At 34.0% G+C, this 26,909-nt stretch overlaps 1 protein-coding gene and 1 long non-coding RNA gene across 2 annotated transcripts in view; both read right to left on the reverse strand.

The window, feature by feature from the left end:
- The window catches only part of LOC128171011 (uncharacterized), a 511,120-nt gene that overhangs the window by 362,125 nt on the left and 122,086 nt on the right, over positions 1–26,909 (reverse strand). The window lies entirely within an intron of this gene.
- On the reverse strand, positions 4,653–26,071 carry LOC128171037 (uncharacterized). Its single transcript, XR_008241985.1, has 6 exons — positions 25,940–26,071; positions 22,260–22,395; positions 18,575–18,710; positions 15,592–15,711; positions 6,469–6,955; positions 4,653–6,322 (listed from the first exon to the last, which is right to left on the reverse strand). It is a non-coding gene; the product is annotated as an uncharacterized LOC128171037 (long non-coding RNA).

Genomic DNA, 26,909 nt, shown 5'->3' on the forward strand with positions numbered 1-26,909 from the left:
AAGAAAGTATATATAGCATGGACATTGATATGGATGTAAAAATTGAACAGTTTCCCATTTCAGCATATTGAAAAATCATAAAAAACTGATTTCGAAATGTTGTTACAGTTTCAATGGTAACATTTTAAAAGTATTGGTTTCTCCATCAATTTTCTGATATAATTAAATAATTGAAAATAGGACAAAGGCTGTTTTATGTCTTTGATAGTTTACATTAGTGGGCAAAACCCTCTAATATGGCTTCAAAGAAGGTAGGTTTTGCTATTGTTTAAGCCTTGATTACTATGGCAACGGTTTACCCTGTGAAAAAAATGAGCGGGAACTCCAAATAACTAGTACTGGAATTGTTCTATGTCCAAGAGCCTTGCTCTGTCAAAAATTGCTCTTTTGTACCCAATATCGAACATCACCTAGATATTATCATGATAAACATGTATACTAAATTTAATTAATGCCCCCCCCCCCTCCCTTGGAAACATCCACAAAGAAAATGAACAGAAACTACAAAAAAAGGGAATTTTTCTATGTCCAAGGGCCATAACTCTGTCCAAAATGGCTTGATCGTACCCAATATCAAACTTGAACTAGATATTATCATGATAAACCTGTATACTAAATTTCATTTCAATGTATATAAATCATCCTCTGTGAAGAAAATGAGCGGAAACTGCAAATAACGGGAATTTTTCTAAGTCCAAGGGCCATAACTCTGTTGAAAACTGTTCAATCGTACTTAATATCGAATTTGACCTAGATATTATCAAAATAAACCGGTATACCAGATTTCATTTCAATATGTTCATCCTGTGCGAAGAAAATGAGCAGACACTACAAAACAAGAGGCCTATGGGCCACAATGCTCACCTGAGCAACAATCGACATAAAATCAGCTTTACAGAGTAATATACAAAAAAAATTATGAACAATGTAGTCTAACAGAACCTGTATTTTAAAAAAAATCATTTTTCCCTGGATATTCTGTTCATCATTTATCCCTTTTTGTCACAGTAATGACAGTATAGTCATTTTACATATTGAGCATTACAGTTCTCAAGAAAATCTAATTCAAATTGGATATAAACCTACATGTACATCAAACTTGTGAAGCCCAAGAATTGTCCAGAAGCCAAAGTCTAAACAATTATAAAAAATCAAAATTATGTCAAAATGCTTGCATATAAGTAAAACCATATATTATAACATTTGAGTTTTGGTGAATTTAAAATGTTTTCCTTTGTAAAATTGGACCCCCCTCACCCCATGTGGCTCCATCCTACTCCTGAAAAATATGATTTTGACAAATTTGAATGTGCACAATCTAAGGTTGCTTTTACTAATGTTGCACCTTTTCTAAAAAAATATTTCTTTATAGAAAAAGATTTTTCACAATATATTCCTTTGTAAAGATTTAACCGGTCCCCATTGTGCCCCTACCCTACCCCAAGGGATCATAATTTGACCAAACTTGAATCTACCCTACCTGATGATACTTCAAACAAGTTACAGCTTTTCCGGCCAGTCGTGTTCTGAATAGAAGATTTAAAATTAAAGTTCTCTTTATATTTCTAAGTAAAAAGTTGACCCCCCCCCTCTATTGTGGCCCCACCTTACCCCCAGGGACCATTGAATCTGCACTATTTGAGGATACTTCCATGCAAGTTTCAGCTTTTCTGGCCTAATTGTTTTTTAGTAGAAGATTTTCAAAAATTAACTCTATGTATTTATATGTAAAACATTAACCTCCCCATCCTGGCCCCACCTTACCCCGGAGACTATGATCTGAACAAACTTGAATTTACACTACCTGAGGATGCTTCCACACAAGTTTCAGCTTTTCTGGCCTATTGGTTTTTGAGAAGTAAATTTTTAAAAAATATCTTCAAATTTTCTATAAATCTTAATTATTTCCCCTTAAAATAGGGTGTGCCCCTTTATTTTAACAAACTTGAATCCCCTTTACCCAATTATGTTTTGTGCTAAGTTTGGTTGAAATTGCCAAGTGGTTCCGGAGAACATATAAATGTAAAAAGTTTACAGACAGACAGATGGACAAACAGACAGACAAACGCCGGACAAAAAGTGATCAGAAAAACTCTCTTGAGCTTTTAGCTCAGGTGAGCTAATAACTGGAATTGTTCTTTGTTCAAGGGTCATAACTCTGTTGAAAAATGCCCGATCGTACCCAATATTGAACTTGACCTAGATATTATCATGATAAACATGTATACCAAATTCCAATTCAAAAACTGCAAATATTCATGTACTCTCTCTCTCTCTCCAAAATGTTTTTTTTCTTTTTCACTCTTTCTTTCTTTAATTCCCTTTCCTGAGCAATATGTACTCTTGCTCTCTGTGTCTCTCTATCTCTGACCTTCTCTCTCTCTCTCTCTCTAACATTCACTGTTTAACATGTACTTTTTTTTCTCTCTCTCTCTCCAAAATATGTACTTTCTTTTTCTCTTTCTTTCTCCAATTCTCTTTCCTGACCATCATGTACTCTGACTCTCTTTGTCTCACTATCTCTGACTTTCTCCATTAAACATGTACTCTTAGAGGTGGATCAAACATCTTTACATAATGCGTGAACAAATTTTATCAGTATAGACTGCGATACCAGCCTCACTGAAATATGATTTGTTTTTATTATATAGAGCTTCTATAAATATATACTAGCAAGAGCCATATTTTACTGTCATATCGATCCAATCAGTTTAAGCTAACTGTGCATGCATGTAAGACATTTTGAACTAAATAAAAAAGAATAAAGGGAAAAAATGAACAGTTCAAAAAAAATTGATGCAGATACTGCATATTGTCAAACCCCTACAAACAAAGACTCTCTCTCTCTCTCTCTCTCTCTCTCGATCTCGACACGAGTTATTGTGTGTAGGGATGCATTATTTAGCAATATATAGTTTTGTTATACTTTCATGTTAAATACTGAAATCTGATTGGTTAAGACGCAGTTAATAATATTTTCTATTACCCTCAGCGTTAGCAACGGGTAACATTAAATAATGTTACATGCGCGAAAATTATGCGCGTACGGTTCGCTGTAGAATTCACGTTATTCCTATGTAAAAGCAGTAAAATTTTTTTAAAAAATTAGGACATTCAGAAGACTACATTCTACTAACCCTCCATTACTGCAAAAACTACATTTTCTTTACCTGTACTAGATCTAAATCCAAAAAATATCAAGCTGTTGATTTTAACTGCTTTTCACTTTGGTTTCAAAGAAGTGAAGCGGAAGATTGATAACTCTTACTCAGAAATTTCGATTGATAACTCGTATACAAAATTGATTATGACATTGATTTAATAAAAAAAATAATTTGTAATAGTATTAATGGTTTGGAAAGGCACATGCATTTTTTATTTGTTATTTTACAGAATTGTGCAATCTATGATAACTATTTTTTAGTTTTGAACGAATTTTGTCATAATGAATGCCCCCCCCCCCCCCCTCTTTTACAATGGTGTAATTTTATCTAAGTTTTTGCATAAAAATTTGACCAATTAATATGACATTGCATTTGTTTTAATCTTATTACAATGATGCATAATTGTGCAAAGGTTGAGGAAATTCTATTGGAAGGTTTTTTTTATCAATTTACTGGAAAATTGAAATGGAGTGCACACACACACACACACACATACATACATTCACACATACGAACACACACACGCACGGTAGCGATGCTATATCCCCTTCGCAACAAGTTGCGCGAGGGGATAATAAAGGGAAAAAATGAACAGTTAAAAAAAATTGATGCAGATACTGCAAATAGTCAAACCAATAAATTTGAAAGTGGGAAATTACACACCTACAAACAGAGACCCCCCTCTCTCTCTCTCTCTCTCTCTCTCTCTCTCTCTCTCTCTCTCTCTCTCTCTCTCTCATCGAATTCGTTGACGTCCGTTGATACCTAAATATCACTATCTTGACAATGATGCAAGGTATGTGCAATTCTTCCTGTGCTCGCCACAACAGTAGCACTGTAAAACATATCAAAATACATGTAAATGCAGTTTTTCTTTACCCCAGGTAGAGAACAGACTATAACTTTATCAAAACACAATTCACACCTAATTATCAAATACATGTATATGTATAATGGGAACTTTCAAAACGATATATATATATATATATATATATACTATACATTGATATTAATTACTGGCTTATGACATATAATTGGCTATCCCCCCTACCCTGGTTATTTGAAAGTCCCCAGGGGCAGATAATTAGACAATATCCCAGCCATGACATTACCACAAGGATGTTTTTCCTTGTTTAACAAATCAGTCATCATTCAAAATGATCGGAATGAGGGCAATAGTTATAGTGTCAGTTCCTTGGTAAGAAATTGATGTCCTCGACCTATGCTCTCGGGCAACAGTTCTTACCCATGGACTAACACAATGACTACTGCCCTCATACCCATTTAAAAGATGAATACTATAATGTCTATGAATGACACACGACAACGAACTTGTGATAGCAATGGGTCTCCTGAATGACTCAGGTGACCTAAAAATACAGAGTTTAGCTACATAATAATAGTAACAATACATGAATACTATACCACATATATTCTTTCTTTGGTCAATTAGTTTACTGCATCCCATTACACCAGGAACCTGTAAAGAGACCACAAAATATTACAAACTGTTATATCCTAAATAAATAATTCAGTGAGTGACAGTGACAATATCATATTAACTTCCAGCTTAGATACATGTACATGTAAGTAATAAAGGTCAACATTGATGAATGTATTTACATAAACATTTATATTTAAGTTGTCCTCAGGTTCAACATTAATATAACATGCCATAGAGGTTTAATGCTTTAATGGAAATATTAATTTATCTATTCAGAAATTCAACCTTGGGCAATACAGCCCATCAGTTTACAATAATTCACATATTACTCTACGCTTTAATGGAAATTTAGGTATTATTTTCTTTTCTTTTTTCAAACTGACATAAGTAATGAAAACCAACATTGATTCATGAATTTTCATAAACATTTAGCCTGTCAACTTAAAGATTGAATTGCACTAATATTTTAGACTAATGAAATCTAAAATCACATTGGCCAGTGAATTTGACAAAATTTTCAAAGGAACTTAAGAATCCTTTTTTTCATTTATTTATATTTAATTGAAGATGAAACTCATTTCCTTTTTCATTGTATATTAAGCCTATTCTCATCTAAGGAAAAACTATTTTAGTAATTTTTATAATATAATTAAAACAAGCATTCTGAGAGTATTGCATAAGGAATACACGTCCCCTACCGGTTTGTGGAAATTGTGAAAACAATGCACTGTTATGCAGAATATCTAACCCGAACATTAAAAAATTGGAACATAAACAATTAATTTTCTCAAAAATATGTCAACCAGACGCTACAAAAGTGTAAACCTGATCTGTATTGTTCCTCAAACGCATAAAGAAAAAAAGTGTGGAAAACTGAAGTGGGAAGACGGACGGACTGACGTGAAAACCGGTAGGGGACTGATAAATATTGCCAATAACTTGGAGAAAGATACATTTTACATGTATGTTTAAATAGTGAAATACACACTATTTTAAAAATTACTGTTAAATTCATTAAAGACATTCTTTGAACACAGATGTCAATTTAGTCTAAGGAAATGTTAAACTGATATATATGTGGTAGAGTCAGGTATATGGCATTCCTACTAGCTCTGGCTAGTGGGTTAACCCTTTAGCTTGATCGGTAGAGTGCTGGACTGCCAGAGGACCTGGGTTCAAACCCCAGCAGAGGCAAAAAGTGTCTCCGTTACATATATAAATCAGTAAAATATATATATACTGTACATGCAGTTATTGTAAATATACAATGACATTCCTATATATCCACTGGGTCTTTGCCAATTATTGTAATTGTGTTTGTGCCAATAAAAATATTTGTATAATTTGTATTCATCTTTAAAACATCAGTGGGGCCAATTTTATATGAAGGGGTCTGGGGGTCACCCAAGGTCACCAGTTGGTCCAGGACAGAGTGGTTCTGTCTGATGATTGGTCACTCTGAAATCACTGAGATCTACATGTACCGGTACATGTTGTTTGTTGACATAAAACAACTCCCCTAAGTTTTTAAATTTTTAGGAACCATTAACAAAAAAAAAATGTATGTACACATTATTTACTTCAAGAATGATTTAATACCATAACACTTACCCAAAGGTAACATGATTTAATACAAGAACACTGGTCCAAAGGTAGCAGGAATTATGTAGCCTTATGACCAAGTTTGTCTCTTTCTTCCTCTCATCCACTGTATCTATGTAAAACAAATAAAAACTTACCTGTAGTCATTTGTACAAAGTTGGTTTGGAGAAAATTCGAGACTTTCCGTTCCGTGTTCGCTGGCATAAATAATTCCACTGGTAGACCACACTGTACAATATAAACAGCATCTGAACAAACCTGTACTTTCATTTCTTACACGGGGAACCATTATCGATATAAATGGGTAAAAATATCCTTCATTTTGCTGCCTCTGATCTATCGTCTGTTCGATTTACGTCACAGTGATGCTTGTCGTTTCGGCATCCTATAGTTTCGACCCCAAGTCGTTTTGGTCCCACGGATTGACCTCAGAAAATGAATCATTCAAAAATAAAAAGCTATTGGAATATTTACTTTTAAATGTATTTATCATCAACTTAGTTTTCTTAATCATTTAATCTCATTTATATTTCAGTTATTTACCGGTATATGCTCAAAGAAAACTTGTTTTATGTGTTTGCGAGGAAGAGGTGGGGGGCTGTGGTTGAATACGACATCATGAATAATATGAATATTTCAAACCTAGTGGAAGAAGAAGATGTGGTGGATCCAGGAATTTACGGAGTGGTTGAGGTAGATCCAGTCCAGGAATTTCTGTACAGTGGGTGTGATGGTAGATTTACTTCTGTAACACAAAATGTCATGTATAAAGAGATGGAACTCATGCCACAGATGACTTCTAAAGCAATCCTATATGTCTACATATTTCCAAGTAACATTATTCAGAATTTGTTTTGATATTTTTAAGACCTCTCATATTTTATCTTCCTTCCCAGAAGCAGATGTACTCTGTGACTTGTTTACAATGTTTAAGAAGTTTCATCAATTCACCGGAAATCGTGTTTATTTCAGCAGCACAAACATCGCACTTGCTGAACTGAAGTCACTTAGCAAAATGTCATGAATAGTCGGCATATGCACTTCAATCAAATCAAATAATAAACGTAAACATTATATTTAGAGATATTAAAGAAACAATAAACCATTTGCGAGAATTACTATGTATGCGCCGATCCTGAAACCTTGTTTCCAGGGAGGCAGGGGGGGGGGGGGGGTCCAAAAGATAACTGTGTTTGCGTGGGGGGGGGGGGAGGTCCGAGACATTTTTGCGATAATTTATTAAATTTTCATTTTTCCGGGGGGGGGGGGGGGGGTTTAGATCCCCGCATGCCATGATTTAGATAGACTATGCGATGAATCTTGTAGGTTGGAGGTTGACTAAGGGGAAGGGGAGGAAACTTCAAGATGCTGATTCCGTGCTTTGAGTGTTTTAAAATATGAGGATTTTTTTAAAGTAAAATCAAAATAGGGTGCTAGCTGTAACTGAGAATGTAACGCCATATTTCTTGATTTGTACACATTTCATTGAAAAAGGCTACCTGCATTATACGTAAAATAAAGCCCAGATCCTATTGGTATTTGTAAGCGGAGTATGATGTACCTTAATCAGCTGTCGACCTAGATAGTGGTCACTCTTTGAGCTGTGGAGGTTCGGTATCGTGCCAGCGCCGACCATGACACGACATTCACTTTAGATATATTTATTTATATAACATGTATCATTGTATTATCATATCATTATATATGTGTTGTAATTCATTTATATAAGCATGCACTGGAATCGCGCCATCATTTATAGATCTATATACTGGTCACCCGAGATCCCTGTCTTTGAGCATTGTAAGGGCGGTCTTTATCGTGCCAACGCCTACCATGACACGACCTACTCTTCAACCAACAAAGCTTAAAGACCCGTAGCATCAAATGGTGTGGGGGGGGGGGGCTACCCCCATCCCCTTCCCCATTTTTTTAAGCGGAAACTTTTCTTAGATCTACATTAGCAAAACACAAAGGATAACAATTTCAATGGAAATCTCATCCCCCTAGTTATTCTTTATAGAAGTAAGCCCCTATGTAAAAAATAATAGGAGGTACAGTAATTCAATGAGAATACCAGTAATACCGTGATTACGATGTTACAGTGTTTTGCATGTCTAGAATTGTTTGTAGGTCTGTCCTCCTCCCTGACTCTCAAAAACGATCCTACGTGCCTTGGTCAAAGAAGACCGTGTCCGACATCTCTTGGTGTGTCACTGTATATACTACATGTAGTTGGAAGCTATTCATCTACATGTAGACTGCGATGTCATGACTCCGTGTAAAAAGGGAGATAACTCAAACTATTAACCTTTTTAGTTAGTAACGCGCCTATCTCTCTCTCTCTCTCTCTCTCTCTCTCTCTGTCTCTCTGTCTCTGTCTCTGTCTCTCTCTCTCTCTCTCTCTCTCTCTCTCTCTCTCTCTCTCTCTCTCTCTCTCTCTCTCTCTCTCTCTCTCTCTCTCTCTCTCTGCCAATATTCATATACCCGTAGTTCAGTGTTACGGTGTTGGTAACCTCAACCCCAACCTCAACATGTTTACGTATAATGAAATAACCAGCGGATGCTGAAGGAGGGTATGCTACAGTGTATATATACTACGATCTCATATTGATAGGGTTTTGTTTATAAAAAAATATGTTACGGTCCGCTATGCGACATTCTTCTAGATAGTACCTGCAGATTTGTAGCCCCAAGTTTCAGGTACGTAACACCGGGGGGGGGGGGGGGTGATCGAAGGGAGGAAGTTTTTGTTTTTTTACCTCTTTAGTGCAGTAAAGATTTGACTTAATTTTACATACAAAAAATTGATTTAGCATCTAAAAATCTTGACAAGCTAAATAAAAAAGGCGACTTTCAAAAATCCCGAAAGTCCTAATTCCGGGGGGAGGGGGGGGGGGATACATTAAAAGTCAAACAATAAATGTGCACGACTAAAGTCCGATAACTCCATTACCGGCATTTGATAATTATTGCTTTGTGACGTTTGTCGATTCTAAATAATAGCTAGTGTTCAATGTTTTACCCGGTATTTCTTTTTAATCCATAACTGGTATTTTTTTTTTAAATTCATAACTAGGGTATATCCGATGAACATATGAAATAAAATATAAATTTCCCAAATAATTGTTTTTGTTTCTTCACCGGCGTCCTCAACAGGCGAATAATAATTATTTGAATCATTCTTCCACAGGTACGTGCTATTTAATTATTTCATGTACTTAGTTCCAGACATAACTTTGAGTCTATCAAAGATGGCAGCACCCCCCCCCCACCCCTTTGTCCCTTGTGATCTATATGTGTCCTTAACGAGGCTGGGGGGTGGCTGCCATATTAAAGCGTTTTTATCTCTACACAAAAAAGATTTTCACTTTGATGTTCTTTAACTCTTACATCGTACTGAAATTGTTTTTGAAAAAAAATGGATATGATGGTACTGAAGCATTATTTAAAGAGTCAATTGATGGTAACCAAGGGATATTAAGCTGTTTTTCAGCACCTTTTTTACTATTCAAAGGGAGGTAACTTGTAAAACTCCAAATATTTTGTTCAATATCTTCTTTCTTTTTATTTTTTTTTTTAATTTCACCATCAAAAATCTTTCATAATGCTCAATCTTTATTACATATGTAATGATTATCATCCTGTTAAAATTTGGAAATAATTTTGTGGCTACTTTTTTTTTCTTTACATATTTGCATTTGTGTGTCAAATATATTTTTTGGTAAAATTGTTAAAATTTTTCTTTATAACAAATAATGTTAAGTTTTTGTTATTGTGTTTATTTTTAGTGATGTTATTGGTATCTATTTTTGGCCTTAAATAATTTTTCATATATTTTTCATATTTTTTTTTTACATAATGTGCAATTGTTTCAGATGCAATAAATGATAAAATTAACGATGATTGTGATGTGGTCTTTCACATTAAAATGTAAATTAAGAGTATATGAGACATTTCTGCAAATTTGGTGAAATTTGGACACAATTTTTTTGGACCCCCCAGCCTCCTTAACAACTACCGAACATTTTTACCGGATTGGAAATCTCAGGTGATGACGGGGCTTAATTTTTACAGGTGTGAAAGCCCGCAGGACGTTCTACCTGCAGTCATGTGCAACGAGTACACATTTATAGACTGGAATGAAAAAATACTTAAAATTGATATTAGTTTAAAATATTACATTGTTCTATATGTCTATATGAAGGGACTTCATACGGATATGAACCCAAGCAAACAGTTGAACTGTTATTCAGCGAAGTTTGTGTTTTCCGAATTGTACGTGGGTCTAAGCACAAGTAAATACATGCAGTACATTGATGCTACTAAAACAAAACGATAGGCCTGCAGGTCGTAACGCTAACCTTGCTGGGTATTATAGCCCACACACAAACCTGTCTGGGTATTATAGCCCACACACAAACCTGTCTGGGTATTATAGCCCACACACAAACCTGTCAGGAGTTCTATATAAACATTTAATTAAACTTCATTCTGGAAACAACAAATCTAAAACATAGTTACGGACACCGTACCCTACCTGTAATCTGGCAACAAGGACTATGTCACAAGGACTATGTCACAAGGACTATGTCACTTTTGATGTTGGTGAAATTAGTAGATAATTAGAGTAAAAGGTTGACGATTCTAATGATTATAAAACCACTCTTGCACCAAACCGCACCGAGCAAACGTGTCTTGGGTCTCATTAAATTTAACAAAAAAATCGTAAACGGTTCTAAACCATTTTATATCCTATAAAACAAATATATAGTGAATTCATTGCTTATATTTTAATTTTTTGCTTAAAACTGTAGATAAAAACGGTCATTTGACTTTTAAAAGGACGTAAAATTGTACAAAATTCAAACGTAACGTCAGGAGTATTTATACGTTTTTGACGTTAGTCCTACTAAGACGTAGGCAATTTTCATTAAAGGATATCAACTAATTTTTTTAGACTATCTAAAGAGCGTTACAACCAGAATCAAATTGTATAGTGTTAATTAAGAACAAATGAGAAAAGTAGATCCGGCGAAAATTTTATTGATGCAAGTATCGAAATTTTTTTTCGACCAATCAGAAGCGCCGATATCTCATCAAGCGTATAAAAAATAAATGATTGAAGCATCAATAAAAAATGCACGACGTTTATTTTTGTCAGTTGTTACGTCAAAGTCTCAACTGACGTCATGATAAGGCGTTGATCGATCCAACGTGGATAACGTCGGTTTTAAAGACGCTGCCAAATTATCAAAATACAGGTAACTCTCGATGGCTCGAACTTCGATCGCTCGAAGTTCTGGATCGCTCGAAGTGAGCATAGGGTCCCGATTTTTTTCCCTATATAACTAAGCAAATTTACTCTTGATTTCTCGAACTCTTGATCTCTCGAAACCCTTGATTCCTCGAAGTCAAACTGCAGTCCCGTTGTTCATAATCTATAGTATTTTACTCTCGATACCTTGAAGTCGTTGTGTATCTCGAAGCACTATACCTATAATTAACACCTACCTGGTCATTTAAATGGCTCCAGGCGTTAGACACGGGGGTGTCTTCCCACTTAGCCAACATTTTGAAAAAATACAGGTAAAATACAGGTAAAATTGTGTTTGCTTTGTTTGTTTAATGATTGACCATACCGATACCTGAACCATTAATACCAACCGTTTTACGGTTTTATTAACATCGTTCTGTATATTTTACTGGAAAGAAAACGTTGTATAAGCACGTGCGTAAGGTTAGCACTAAATAAATTGATAAATCATAACATCCGGTAAAAATAATTTTAAAACCCGTCGGTCAACCCGGAAAATTCCGAACTGTTGAAAACTCGAACTCTTGAAACCTCGAAGTTTTTCCTTGGTCCCAGGGACTTCGAGCTATCGAGAGTTACCTGTACTTCTAAACATTATTCTGACAATTCATTTAACTAAAAATAATTTTTATAATTCATGTATTTTTTTTAATCAAAACTTTACATGATAACCTGTATATTTGAACATTGTACTTTGCATACAGTATGCATTTTACGACAGTAATGCAATACACTGCGCAGAGGGCGCAACAATTTAAACCCATGAATAACCTAAATAACGTGTAAAATAAAATTGTATTAAAATAAATTTATTCAGACATCTAATCACTCCACACCAGGTTGTTGAATATAGAATGGTTATACTATCGTCACGTCTCAGATTTGCAACGTAATGACGTCAGGTATCTTTAAAAACTTGGCAATTTGGACATTGATGAAGTTCTCCGGTCAATTTTTTCTTTGAAACGTCGATCAATAGAAAAATATTATCTTCATTTCTTAAATCAAACCACTATAAAACTCCATGACGTCTTTACAAATATGCTGCCGTTAATGCTATACGTGCATAATTTATTCATATTAAAAACCAGTATCAAATAATCGGCAGTTTTAAAGCTTCGTTTTATGGAAGGAGGGAATTTCTAGTTATCAAACTTACTTCTTAAAATAAGAAATTCGTGGAATTTTGACATAGTCAAACGGATCATATTACAAAATGATTCTATCAGTTTAATCAAATTTGATCTTTTTGTTTTTCGCATAAAGGTCAGGTCAAAGTCACTATCTTTTTCTTCAACGTAAAGGATGATAAAAATAAGTGTAGCTCCTTGTAGTTCTGTAGACATTTGTTTAAGATTTGAAAATTCTTTTCTTCCATGAAATGTTGATAAAATATCAGAATGTTTATCAGCTTATACTACTAAATTCCAATAAATGTTTACACTAAAATTGATATTGCTTAGCCCGCATTCCCTCTAGTTTTCTTAAATTTTGAAGAATTTTGATTTTTTATATGAATGATAAAATATTTCTGATTTTTATGTATAATAGAGACTTTATATGAAGATATAAATTAAACGAAAAGCAAATTTATTGACCATTTATAAGAGAGAAAAGGTGATTTTAGTGATTTTTTCTCTCACAAAAATCGATGTATAGAATTGGCGCTTTAAAAAGCTTATAGAATGAAATTTGATAGGCAAATCATATTTAAAAACCTATTCTGAAAACCAAGTATCATATCATAAGTTCACATTAGTAAAACAATCCAATGCTATTGTATTTAAAATGCTTAAACAGACTCATTAATCTGCAGCAATTCTGAATTGCGAAACATGTGATCTTTTCCTACGTCAATACTGTCGATACGCACACAGTAAAATACTGAATGAAATGACAGATTCTACCAATTTTTCTCCGGAAGTTTTATTCTGCCAGAGAATTTTGCATCAAAAATTCACTTTTGAGGCAATATCAGTAACTTTAAATTCTATGTTTAAATCACACATACATTATAGGTATGTTGAAGGTAAAATTTATTTTTCAAGAGCATAGTTAATTTTTTGGTAAATTTTAGAGCGTAATATCACATCAACTAAATGAAGTTCTTTCAAATTTTAACAGTGGTCTTTCTTGTCTACATAATTATAATCCAGCTTTTTTTTAAGATGTGGAAAAGCAGGAAAGGGATTACTGAGCCAGAAGAAAACGTACCGGAATTTCAAATGTTCATTGTTCGGACTAAAGCTAATTGCAATAGGTCACGTGGGTGACTCACGTGACCTTACAATAAATAAGTACATGACGTTGAAAATTTGACATTGTCTAATATTGATAAAATTTTAAGAAAAAAAAACCCGGGAAATGTGTAAACAAACATAAGCTTTTAGCATTCTTCTGTCTACACAGCCATAGTTTGGATTGACTTACTGAATCATTCCTGGTGTCGTTTGATTGACTTACTGGGTTATTCCTGGTGTCGTTTGATTGACTTACTGAATTATTCCTGGTGTCGTTGGATTGACTTACTGAATTATTCCTGGTGTCGTTGGATTGACTTACTGAATTATTCCTGGTGTCGTTGGATAGACTTACTGAATTATTCCTGGTGTCGTTTGATTGACTTACTGAATCATTCCTGGTGTCGTTTGATTGACTTACTGGATTATTCCTGGTGTCGTTTGATTGACTTACTGAATTATTCCTGGTGTCGTTGGATTGACTTACTGAATTATTCCTGGTGTCGTTTGATTGACTTACTGAATCATTCCTGGTGTCGTTTGATTGACTTACTGAATTATTCCTGGTGTCGTTAGATTGACTTACTGAATTATCCCTGGTGTCGTTAGATTGACTTACTGAATCATTCCTGGTGTCGTTTGATTGACTGACTGAATTTTACCCTGGTGTCGTTTGATTGACTTACTGAATTATTCCTGGTGTCGTTAGATTGACTTACTGAATTATCCCTGGTGTCGTTGGATTGACTTACTGAATTATCCCTGGTGTCGTTTGATTGACTTACTGAATTATTCCTGGTGTCGTTTGATTGACTTACTGAATTATCCCTGGTGTCGTTTGATTGACTTACTGAATTATCCCTGGTGTCGTTTGATTGACTTACTGAATTATCCCTGGTGTCGTTGGAATGACTTACTGAATTATTCCTGGTGTCGTTTGATTGACTTACTGAATTATTCCTGGTGTCGTTTGATTGACTTACTGAATCATTCCTTGTGTCGTTTGATTGACTGACTGAATTATTCCTGGTGTCGTTTGATTGACTTACTGAATTATCCCTGGTGTCGTTTGATTGACTTACTGAATTATCCCTGGTGTTGTTGGATTGACTTACTGAATTATTCCTGGTGTCGTTGGATTGACTTACTGAATTATTCCTGGTGTCGTTGGATTGACTTACTGAATCATTCCTGGTGTCGTTTGATTGACTGACTGAATTATTCCTGGTGTCGTTTGATTGACTGACTGAATTACTCCTGGTGTCGTTTGATTGACTTACTGAATTATCCCTGGTGTCGTTTGATTGACTTACTGAATTATTCCTGGTGTCGTTGGATTGACTTACTGAATTATCCCTGGGGTCGTTTGATTGACTTACTGGATTATCCCTGGTGTCGTTTGATCGACTTAATGAATCATTCCTGGTGTCGTTTGATTGACTTACCGAATCATTTCTGGTGTCGTTTGATTGACTTACTGAATTATCCCTGGTGTTGTTGGATTGACTTACTGAATTATTCCTGGTGTCTTTTGGTTGACTTGCTGAATTATTCCTGGTGTCGTTTGATTGACTTACTGAATTATCCCTGGTGTCGTTTGATAGACTTACTGAATCATTCCTGGTGTCGATGGATTGACTTACTGAATCATCCCTAGTGTCGTTTGATTGACTTACATAATAAGTCCTGGTGTCGTTTGATTGACTTACTGAATTACTCCTGGTGTCGTTTGATTGACTTACTGAATAATTCCTGGTGTCGTTTGATTGACGTACTGAATTACTCCTGGTGTCGTTTGATTGACTAACTGTCGTTGGATTGACTTACTGAATTATTCCTGGCGTCGTTTAGTTGAATCTGAAGTCCACGTTTTATTTCTTGGAAGCTTTCAATGCTGGTTACTTCCCTTGACACCTTAATCTAGAGATGAAACCAGACCTCTTCTGTCTATAATTGATAAAAAAAGAAACCGGAATATGTAAACATCAACAGCCTGTGTCAACAAATAACAAGGTCTTTTTTACATACATGTATTCCATCCGCTATTCCTATAACACCACAATTATTTACCTTCTACCCCCTCCCCCACCATGCATTGATGATAATTCACATATGGTATTCAAAGTTAACATTTTCATTTCTTTTTTTTTTGTTTTTTAATGAAATCGAATGTTGATATAATAACCAACACTTTACATGTACATTACACAGACTCGTGAAATGTAACGCGTTAGTGATTTTTTACAACAGGCTGTACAAAAGAAGGAAACAGATCTAATGTGAGATTGTACCTCCAGTGTGAAGGAGCTATATCCTGACCAACGACTAAAGCTCTTAAGTCTGCTGTTATAAACAGAATCATCGACTTCAATAGACTCCACGAACAAAATGTAATTAATGTAATTAGACTCCATACACAAAAATTATTTTAGTATTGTAAAAGTAGACGATGCATGCAATACCCATAGACATGTTAACATTTTTTCTTTGGTAAGAGTGGTGTTGCATTTTTTAATTTCATTGATTCTGAAATTGAAAACTGTGACAAATTTTATCTACGATGGTTTTAATTTTAATCAAGAGCACATTTAACTTAACCAGTCGAGAAAACAACTTTAAGTTGAATTTGATCTAGAGTGTGAAGGATCTCTTTCCTGGCCAATGAACACAACTCTAAGGGCCGCTGTTAGAAACAGGGATTACGTGCCGATAGATAATCTGACTCACCCTTTATTATTCTTTCTTCCTTATTTTGCAAAAAGTTTGATGATATATTTGACAGCTAAATACAAACCACTTAAACAATGTATTTAGTATTAGCTTTATTTTTTAACTCAAGAACTTTTGTGCACTTTTTCTACAATAGCATTGCATATTTTATTTTTAAAATAGATTGCCAGTATTGCTCTCTCTCTCTCTCTCTCTCTCTCTCTCTCTCTCTCTCTCTCTCTCTCTCTCTCTCACTGACTCTCTTACATCGTCCCTATATTTTATATAGCTCTCTGAACAATATAATATGACTCTCGCCACTCTGCACCGCGAAATTCAATGATGACGATGTTCTATCTCTACAACATGCATGTAAAGGCCAATTATTTTAAAAGATCAAATCATGTCCTGTATTTAAAAATACTTCATTGCTTACATTGATTTCTTACAATAAGATGTCTTGTTGTACTAACGATATATACACATATAATGGGACTAACGTTAGTTGTCTATGGTAAAGGTTGGTTGTTCAGGATCGATAACAGAATATTATATTTACACCTACCAAGTAGTATTCCCTCTTTTTCTTATGGAAACTTATAGTTAATTCATAGCTCTATAGAAACAGCAAGATATAAATCTATACGGTTGGTCGAAATCTACAGCAGCTTAAATTGACCAGAAACTGACAGGACTGAAATTGACATGCACTGTTTATCGATTGGTCAAACCTACAGCGACCTTAGAAAAATCACGGACTGCATGAAATATTCAGGATGATGTCAGACTCAATTCTCACAGGAGACGAATTGCTGTTTCTTTTAGCTCATGTACTGATGTTCATTAACAGTAAATTAGTGAATTTAACTTACTTTTCATAATCAATTATTAATTGTTAAAAAACAATGTTCATATAATAAATAAATGCTTTCTTTGATGATTCATGCGGGTTATGAAGGTAGCGATCATTGCAGAAAAAAATTACATAACCCGCTAACGCGGATTATGTATTTTTCCTACATTGTCGCTACCTTCATGTTAATAATTTAAATTATTTTGTGTCAAACATAAACAAACAATCATAATAAAATGTTCATCTTTAAATTAATGTCGTTCTTAATCTTTACTAAAGCTATCAGGTCTGCTGTTAAAAATGAGGGGGGGGGGGCTGATTTAAACATCTAACCGGTAATGGGTTATTTCACCACATCATTTTAAAGCAGTTATTTTGCTTTGAAAGAGTGCGTAAAACTTTATTTCATCATCACCGAGTAAAATGGCGAGTCACGTCCACACAGGTCAGACCTCTACAGCGAAATACAATCAACTGTTAAGAGGTCTGTGGCTTATATGGATTGTATGGACTCAACTAACTACACAATACATTTCTTTTTTCTTTCTATCTTTCTTTCTTTCTTTCTTTTTCTCTCTCGCTATCTCTCTCTCTTTCTTTCCCTCTCTCTATCTCTCTCAATGACAAAAACAAAACAATTAGGTTTACATTGACTAAGTATTCAACAAATGATATGAAATAAATATGTGTAGAATTGATTTCTTGAAATAGTATCAGTTTAACGTTAAACGTTGTAAACGGAAAAGGACTGTCCCCCCTTTATTCATAGTCAAGATATTGCGGTAATATTCCCTAACGAATTATTGCCATGTAGTCAAAAAAAAAAAAGAAAAAAAACCTTAAACACAAAATTGACCCAAAATGATTTGTGTAGAAAACAACAAACTAAAATTATCCCATCACATATCAAAAACAGTTTGCTTTACTATTCAACACGTTTGATGACACCCCCCCCCCCCCAAAAAAAATACAAAATAGCATGTATATTTTAGCTCCACATTTTGAATACAAACAAGTATAACTAATGGTATTTATGACATGAGGTAAAGTTGGTTCACACAAAACCGATTTAACTAATTATAAATTCATATATAAGTATACTGTGGATTGTGAACAAATAAAATGTTATATATTGTGGGTTCACACAAAACTGGTTAGACTAGATGTCACTTCCGCATTGATACTATGAGCAAATGCGAACTTATATTTCAGGTTTCTTAAAAAAAAGAAGAAGTCAATTTCACCTACCACATTAAACCTTTTTGAAAACACTCTTTCTGCTTGTAGAAAACAATTAGGTGTTAAAGATTGTGTAGCTCAGTAGATTCAAGGATTCTCTGTGCACTCCCAAATACTTTTGCCGGAAGTTTGTATAAACACGTGACTGGAACAACAAGTACAATTCGTATACGGAAACTATTTGTATACAACCCAATTCGACGATTAAGCTAAACTATATTGGTATTTCTAACTATGCACATTTTGTCTGGGGTTGAAAGGGTTGTAAAGTAGTCAACACCGTGTCTGTTAGATGTCAGTGCGACATTGCCGTTATTTCAGCACATAAGTTAAACGACAGTCATATTGCAAACAACTAATAAAAGATATTTCAGCTTTGCAGAAGTAGACGACGAATGCCATTCCTACAGTAACCTTAGTATAGTGTGTTTGGTAAAGGCGGTGTTGCCTTTTTTAACATTTTTGATTTTTGAACTGAAAATTACGACAAATATTATCTATAATACTTAAGGTTTTTAAATAAAGCCGTATTTTAACTGAACCAGACGACGAGAAAACAACTTTCAGTTGAATATGATCTTTAGTGTGAAGGACCTCTTTCCTGGCCAATGACTAAAACTCTAAGGGCCGCTGTTAGAAACAGGGATTACGGGCCGATTGATCTGACTCACTAACTTCCTTATTTTGCCTAAAGTTTGTTTGTATATTTGACAGCTAAATACCAACCACTTATACCATTATTTCAAAATAGCTTTATTTCTTAATCTTGGAGTTTTTGTGCAATTTTTTACAATTGCATTGCAATTTTTTTATTTATAAAATGCATTGCCAGTATCTCTCTCTCTCTCTCTCTCTCTCTCTCTCTCTCTCTCTCTCTCTCTCTCTCTCGTATCAAACACAAGCAAAACATAATCATTTCCAGTATAAACAAACTGTCTTTTTTGAACTTTACTAGAGATACATGTATAAGGACAGCTGTTAAAAAATCACCATCTCATTTTAAATCAGTTATTTTAAAGATATTTTAAAGTTAGAAAAAAAAGTTTTACCCATTTGGCATTGCTTTTGAGTTTAAACCAGAAATTACTCTTTAATAAACAAAGTATTACTATAAAAGCATGCATTCGTAAGGCCTAACATTGTTAGAAGGAATAACAGCATCATACATATTTTGCTGTCAATAAAGTAAATCACGTCAGAAAAGCTGTCAGATTGTTATAAACATGGATAATTTTATCAGAGAATCGTGAAATGTAACGTGTGAGTTATCTTTGTAAACAGGCTGTGCAAAAAAAAGGAAACAGATCTAATGTGAGATTGTACATCCAGTGTGTAGAAGCTATATCCTGACCAATGACTAGAGATCTTAGGTCTGCTGATAGAAACAGAAACATCGACTTAAATAGACTTCACGAACAGAATGTAATTAATGTAATTAGACTCCATACACAAAAATTATTTTAGTATTGTAAAAGTAGACGATGCATGTAATACCTATAGACATGTTAACATTTTTCTTTGGTAAGAGCGGTGTTGCATTTTTTAATTTCATTGATTCTGAAATTGAAAACTGTGACAAATTTTATCTACGATGGTTTTAACTTTAATCAAGAACACATTTAACTTAACCAGTCGAGAAAACAACTTTAAGTTGAATTTGATCTATAGTGTGAAGGATCTCTTTCCTGGCCAATGAACACAACTCTAAGGGCCGCTGTTAGAAACCGGGATAACGTGCCGATAGATAATCTGACTCACCCTTTATTATTCTTTCTTCCTTATTTTGCAAAAAGTTTGATGATATATTTGACAGCTAAATACAAACCACTTAAACAATGTATTTAGTATTAGCTTTATTTTTTAACTCAAGAACTTTTGTGCACTTTTTCTACAATAGCATTGCATATTTTATTTTTAAAATAGATTACCAGTATTGCTCTCTCTCTCTCTCTCTCTCTCTCTCTCTCTCTCTCTCTCTCTCTCTCTCTCTCTCTCTCTCTCTCTCACTGACTCTCGCCACTCTGCACCGCCAAAAATTCAATGATGACGATGTTATCTCTCTACAACATGCATGTAAAGGCCAATTATTTTAAAAGATCAAATCATTTCCTGTATTTAAAAATACTCCATTGCTTACATTGATTTCTTACAATAAGATGTATTGTTGTACTAACGATATATACACATATAATAGGACTAACATGAGTTGTCTATGGTAAAGGTTGGTTGTTCAGGATCCATAACAGAATAATATATTTACACCTACCAAGTAGTATTCCCTCTTTTTCTTACGGAAACTTATAGTTAATTCATAGCTCTATAGAAACAGCAAGATATAAATCTACACGGTTGGTCGAAATCTACAGCAGCTTAAATTGACCAGAAACTGACAGGACTGAAATTGACATGCACTGTTTATCGATTGGTCAAACCTACAGCGACCTTAGAAAAATCACGGACTGCATGAAATATTCAGGATGATGTCAGACTCAATTCTCACAGGAGACGAATTGCTGTTTCTTTTAGCTCATGTACTGATGTACATTAACAGTAAATTAGTGAATTTAACTTACTTTTCATAATCAATTATTAATTGGTAAAAAAATTGTTCATATAATAAATAAATGCTTTCTTTGATGATTCATGCGGGTTATGAAGGTAGCGATCATTGCAGAAAAAAAAATTACATAACCCGCTAAAGTGGATTATGTATTTTTTTTCCTACATTGTCGCTACCTTCATGTTAATAATTTAAATTATTTTGTGTCAAACACAAACAAACAATCATAATAAAATGTTCATCTTTAAATTAATGTCGTTCTTTATCTTTACTAAAGCTATCAGGACTGCTGTTAAAAATGAGGGGGGGGGGGGTACTGATTTAAACATCTCACCGGTAATGGGTTATTTCACCACATCATTTTAAAGCAGTTATTTTAAAGATATTTTAAAATCTCTACAGACTCAACTAACTACACAATACATTTCTTTTTTCTTTCTATCTTTCTTTCTTTCTTTCTTTCTCTCTCGCTATCTCTCTCTCTTTCTCTCCCTCTCTCTATCTCTCTCAATGACAAAAACAAAACAATTAGGTTTACATTGACTAAGTATTCAACAAATGATATGAAATAAATATGTGTAGAATTGATTTCTTGAAATAGTATCAGTTTAACGTTAAACATTGTAAACGGAAAAGGACTGTCCCCCCTTTATTCATAGTCAAGATATTGTGGTAATATTCCCTAACGAATTATTGCCATGTAGTCAAAAAAAAAGAAAAAAAACCTTAAACACAAAATTGACCCAAAATGATTTGTGTAGAAAACAACAAACTAAAATTATCCCATCACATATCAAAAACAGTTTGCTTTACTAATCAACACGTTTGGTGACACCCCCCCCCCCCAAAAAAAAATACAAAATAGCATGTATATTTAAGCTCCACATTTTGAATACAAACAAGTATAACTAATGGTATTTATGACATGAGGTAAAGTTGGTTCACACAAAACCGATTTAACTAATTATAAATACATATATAAGTACACTGTGGATTGTGAAACATAAAATGTTATATATTGTGGGTTCACACAAAACTGGTTCGGCTAGATGTCACTTCCGCATTGATACTATGAGCAAATGCGAACTTATATTTCAGGTCTCTTAAAAAAAAGAAGAAGTCAATTTCACCTACCACATTAAACCTTTTTGAAAACACTCTTTCTGCTTGTAGAAAACAATTAGGTGTTAAAGATTGTGTAGCTCAGTAGATTCAAGGCTTCTCTGTGCACTCCCAAATACTTTTGCCGGAAGTTTGTATAAACACGTGACTGGAACAACAAGTACAATTCGTATACGGAAACTATTTGTATACAACCCAATTCGACGATTAAGCTAAACTATATTGGTATTTCTAACTATGCACATTTTGTCTGGGGTTGAAAGGGTTGTAAAGTAGTCAACACCGTGTCTGTTAGATGTCAGTGCGACATTGCCGTTATTTCAGCACATAAGTTAAACGACAGTCATATTGCAAACAACTAATAAAAGATATTTCAGCTTTGCAGAAGTAGACGACGAATGCCATTCCTACAGTAACCTTAGTATAGTGTGTTTGGTAAAGGCGGTGTTGCCTTTTTTAACATTTTTGATTTTTGAACTGAAAATTACGACAAATATTATCTATAATACTTAAGGTTTTTAAATAAAGCCGTATTTTAACTGAACCAGACGACGAGAAAACAACTTTCAGTTGAATATGATCTTTAGTGTGAAGGACCTCTTTCCTGGCCAATGACTAAAACTCTAAGGGCCGCTGTTAGAAACAGGGATTACGGGCCGATTGATCTGACTCACTAACTTCCTTATTTTGCCTAAAGTTTGTTTGTATATTTGACAGCTAAATACCAACCACTTATACCATTATTTCAAAATAGCTTTATTTCTTAATCTTGGAGTTTTTGTGCAATTTTTTACAATTGCATTGCAATTTTTTTATTTATAAAATGCATTGCCAGTATCTCTCTCTCTCTCTCTCTCTCTCTCTCTCTCTCTCTCTCTCTCTCTCGTATCAAACACAAGCAAAACATAATCATTTCCAGTATAAACAAACTGTCTTTTTTGAACTTTACTAGAGATACATGTATAAGGACAGCTGTTAAAAAATCACCATCTCATTTTAAATCAGTTATTTTAAAGATATTTTAAAGTTAGAAAAAAAAGTTTTACCCATTTGGCATTGCTTTTGAGTTTAAACCAGAAATTACTCTTTAATAAACAAAGTATTACTATAAAAGCATGCATTCGTAAGGCCTAACATTGTTAGAAGGAATAACAGCATCATACATATTTTGCTGTCAATAAAGTAAATCACGTCAGAAAAGCTGTCAGATTGTTATAAACATGGATAATTTTATCAGAGAATCGTGAAATGTAACGTGTGAGTTATCTTTGTAAACAGGCTGTGCAAAAAAAAGGAAACAGATCTAATGTGAGATTGTACATCCAGTGTGTAGAAGCTATATCCTGACCAATGACTAGAGATCTTAGGTCTGCTGATAGAAACAGAAACATCGACTTAAATAGACTTCACGAACAGAATGTAATTAATGTAATTAGACTCCATACACAAAAATTATTTTAGTATTGTAAAAGTAGACGATGCATGTAATACCTATAGACATGTTAACATTTTTCTTTGGTAAGAGCGGTGTTGCATTTTTTAATTTCATTGATTCTGAAATTGAAAACTGTGACAAATTTTATCTACGATGGTTTTAACTTTAATCAAGAACACATTTAACTTAACCAGTCGAGAAAACAACTTTAAGTTGAATTTGATCTATAGTGTGAAGGATCTCTTTCCTGGCCAATGAACACAACTCTAAGGGCCGCTGTTAGAAACCGGGATAACGTGCCGATAGATAATCTGACTCACCCTTTATTATTCTTTCTTCCTTATTTTGCAAAAAGTTTGATGATATATTTGACAGCTAAATACAAACCACTTAAACAATGTATTTAGTATTAGCTTTATTTTTTAACTCAAGAACTTTTGTGCACTTTTTCTACAATAGCATTGCATATTTTATTTTTAAAATAGATTACCAGTATTGCTCTCTCTCTCTCTCTCTCTCTCTCTCTCTCTCTCTCTCTCTCTCTCTCTCTCTCTCTCTCTCACTGACTCTCGCCACTCTGCACCGCCAAAAATTCAATGATGACGATGTTATCTCTCTACAACATGCATGTAAAGGCCAATTATTTTAAAAGATCAAATCATTTCCTGTATTTAAAAATACTCCATTGCTTACATTGATTTCTTACAATAAGATGTATTGTTGTACTAACGATATATACACATATAATAGGACTAACATGAGTTGTCTATGGTAAAGGTTGGTTGTTCAGGATCCATAACAGAATAATATATTTACACCTACCAAGTAGTATTCCCTCTTTTTCTTACGGAAACTTATAGTTAATTCATAGCTCTATAGAAACAGCAAGATATAAATCTACACGGTTGGTCGAAATCTACAGCAGCTTAAATTGACCAGAAACTGACAGGACTGAAATTGACATGCACTGTTTATCGATTGGTCAAACCTACAGCGACCTTAGAAAAATCACGGACTGCATGAAATATTCAGGATGATGTCAGACTCAATTCTCACAGGAGACGAATTGCTGTTTCTTTTAGCTCATGTACTGATGTACATTAACAGTAAATTAGTGAATTTAACTTACTTTTCATAATCAATTATTAATTGGTAAAAAAATTGTTCATATAATAAATAAATGCTTTCTTTGATGATTCATGCGGGTTATGAAGGTAGCGATCATTGCAGAAAAAAAAATTACATAACCCGCTAAAGTGGATTATGTATTTTTTTTCCTACATTGTCGCTACCTTCATGTTAATAATTTAAATTATTTTGTGTCAAACACAAACAAACAATCATAATAAAATGTTCATCTTTAAATTAATGTCGTTCTTTATCTTTACTAAAGCTATCAGGACTGCTGTTAAAAATGAGGGGGGGGGGGGGGGGTACTGATTTAAACATCTCACCGGTAATGGGTTATTTCACCACATCATTTTAAAGCAGTTATTTTAAAGATATTTTAAAATCTCTACAGACTCAACTAACTACACAATACATTTCTTTTTTCTTTCTATCTTTCTTTCTTTCTTTCTTTCTCTCTCGCTATCTCTCTCTCTTTCTCTCCCTCTCTCTATCTCTCTCAATGACAAAAACAAAACAATTAGGTTTACATTGACTAAGTATTCAACAAATGATATGAAATAAATATGTGTAGAATTGATTTCTTGAAATAGTATCAGTTTAACGTTAAACATTGTAAACGGAAAAGGACTGTCCCCCCTTTATTCATAGTCAAGATATTGTGGTAATATTCCCTAACGAATTATTGCCATGTAGTCAAAAAAAAAGAAAAAAAACCTTAAACACAAAATTGACCCAAAATGATTTGTGTAGAAAACAACAAACTAAAATTATCCCATCACATATCAAAAACAGTTTGCTTTACTAATCAACACGTTTGGTGACACCCCCCCCCCCCCCAAAAAAAAAATACAAAATAGCATGTATATTTAAGCTCCACATTTTGAATACAAACAAGTATAACTAATGGTATTTATGACATGAGGTAAAGTTGGTTCACACAAAACCGATTTAACTAATTATAAATACATATATAAGTACACTGTGGATTGTGAAACATAAAATGTTATATATTGTGGGTTCACACAAAACTGGTTCGGCTAGATGTCACTTCCGCATTGATACTATGAGCAAATGCGAACTTATATTTCAGGTCTCTTAAAAAAAAGAAGAAGTCAATTTCACCTACCACATTAAACCTTTTTGAAAACACTCTTTCTGCTTGTAGAAAACAATTAGGTGTTAAAGATTGTGTAGCTCAGTAGATTCAAGGCTTCTCTGTGCACTCCCAAATACTTTTGCCGGAAGTTTGTATAAACACGTGACTGGAACAACAAGTACAATTCGTATACGGAAACTATTTGTATACAACCCAATTCGACGATTAAGCTTAACTATATTGGTATTTCTAACTATGCACATTTTGTCTGGGGTTGAAAGGGTTGTAATCTAGTCACCACCGTGTCTGTTAGATGTCAGTGCGACATTGCCGTTATTTCAGCACATAAGTTAAAAGACAGTCATATTGCAAACAACTAATATATAAATAGTGCCTGTTTGGGAGGGTAACAGTTGAAATTGACACCCCGAGAAAACCATTGTCAACCGACGCGAAGCGGAGGTTGACAATGGTTTTCGAGGGGTGTCAATTTCAACTGTTATCCTCCCAAACAGGCACTATTTATTTTGTTATACTGAATGTCTTTTTTAAAAATTTTAAGAAAATTTTACTGCTTTTATATAGGAATAACGTGAATTCTACAGCGAACCGTACGCGCATAATTTTCGCGCATGTAACATTTTTTAATGTTACCCGTTGCCAAGTGCGTTGCTAACGCTGAGGGTAATAGTAAATATTATTAACTGCGTCTTAACCAATCAGATTTCAGTATTTAACATGAAAGTATAACAATAAAAGATATTTCAGCTTTGCAGAAGTAGACGACGAATGCCATTCCTACAGTAACCTTAGGATAGTGTGTTTGGTAAAGGCGGTGTTGCCTTTTTTAACATTTTAGATTTTTGAACTGAAAATTACGACAAATATTATCTATAATACTTAAGGTTTTTAAATAAAGCCGTATTTTAACTGAACCAGACAAGAAAACAACTTTCAGTTGAATATGATCTTTAGTGTGAAGGACCTCTTACCTGGCCAT

Source organism: Crassostrea angulata, chromosome 2, assembly GCF_025612915.1.
Source record: "Crassostrea angulata isolate pt1a10 chromosome 2, ASM2561291v2, whole genome shotgun sequence".
Lineage (NCBI taxonomy): Eukaryota > Metazoa > Mollusca > Bivalvia > Ostreida > Ostreidae > Magallana > Magallana angulata.